This window comes from Oncorhynchus keta, unplaced genomic scaffold (genome assembly GCF_023373465.1).
Source record: "Oncorhynchus keta strain PuntledgeMale-10-30-2019 unplaced genomic scaffold, Oket_V2 Un_contig_29401_pilon_pilon, whole genome shotgun sequence".
NCBI lineage: Eukaryota > Metazoa > Chordata > Actinopteri > Salmoniformes > Salmonidae > Oncorhynchus > Oncorhynchus keta.
The window spans coordinates 55,001-56,800 of NW_026286525.1; positions in this window are offsets into that span (position 1 = coordinate 55,001).

Below are 1,800 nucleotides of genomic sequence, written 5' to 3' on the forward strand. Positions count from 1 at the left end.
CACCTGCGATTACTGCCAACCCTGATGTCCTTGCCGTGTCTGAATCCTGGCTTAGGAAGGCCAACAAAAATTCTGAGATTTCCATATCCAACTATAACATTCTCCGTCAAGATAGAACTGCAAAAGGGGGCGGAGTTGCAGTCTACTGCAGAGATAGCCTGCAAAGTAATATCACTGTTGCCGCCTGCTACCGACCCCCCCAGCTCCCAGCTGTGCCCTGGACACCATTTGTGAATTGATCGCCCCCCATCTAGATTCAGAGTGTGTTCTGTTAGGTGACCTAAACTGGGATATGCTTAACACCCCGGCAGTCCTACAATCTAAGCTAGATGCCCTCAATCTCACACAAATCATCAAGGAACCCACCAGGTACAACCCCAACTCTGTAAACAATGGCACCCTCATAGACGTTATTCTGACCAACTGGCCCTCCAAATACACCTCCGCTGTCTTCAATCAGGATCTCAGTGATCACTGCCTCATTACCTGTATCCGCTACAGGTCTGCAGTCAAACGACCACTCCTCATCACTGTCAAACGCTCCTAAAACACTTCTGCGAGCAGGCCTTTCTAAGCGACGTGGTATCCTGGAAGGATATTGACCTCATCCCGTTAGTTGAGGATGCTTGGTCATTTTTTAAAAGTAACTTCCTCACCATCTTAGATAAGCATGCTCCGTTCAAAAAATGCAGAACTAAGAAAACATATAGCCCTTGGTTCACTCCAGACCTGACAGCCCTCGACCGGCATAATAACATCCTATGGCGGACTGCCATAGCATCGAATAGTCCCCGCGATATGCAACTGTTCAGGGAAGTCAGGAACCAATACACGCAGTCAGTCAGGAAAGCAAAGGCCAGCTTTTTCAAGCAGAAATTTGCACCCTGTAGCCCTAACTCAAAAAGTTCTGCGACACTGTAAAGTCCATGGAGAACAAGAGCACCTCCTTCCAGCTGCCCACTGCACTGAGGCTAGGTAACACGGTCACCACTGATAAATCCATGATAATCGATAACTTCAACAAGCATTTCTCAACGGCTGGTCATGCCTTCCTCCTGGCTACTCCAACCTCGGCCAACAGCTCCCCCCCCGCAGCTACTCGCCCAAGCCTCCCCAGCTTCTCCTTTACCCAAATCCAGATAGCAGATGCTCTGAAAGAGCTGCAAAACCTGGACCCATACAAATCAGCTGGTCTTGACAATCTGGACCCTCTATTTCTGAAACTATCTGCCGCCATTGTCGCAACCCCTATTACCAGCCTGTTCAACCTCTCCTTCATATCGTCTGAGATCCCCAAGGACTGGAAAGCTGCCGCAGTCATCCCCCTCTTCAAAGGGGGAGACACCCTGGACCCAAACTGCTACAGACCTATGTATATCCATCCTGCCCTGCCTATCTAAGGTCTTTGAAAACCTAGTCAACAAACAGATCACTGACCATCTCGAATCCCACCGTACCTTCTCCTCTGTGCAATCTGGTTTCCGAGCCGGTCACGGGTGCACCTCAGCCTCGCTCAAGGTCCTAAACTATATCATAACCGCCATCGATAAAAGACAGTACTGTGCAGCCGTCTTCATCGACCTGGCCAAGGCTTTCGACTCTGTCAATCACCATAATCTTATCGGCAGACTCAGTAGCCTCGGTTTTTCTAATGACTGCCTTGCCTGGTTCACCAACTACTTTGCAGACAGAGTTCAGTGTGTCAAATCGGAGGGCATGTTGTCCGGTCCTCTGGCAGTCTCTATGGGGGTGCCACAGGGTTCAATTCTCAACATCTCATTTGGCCGCCTTTCCTTCCAG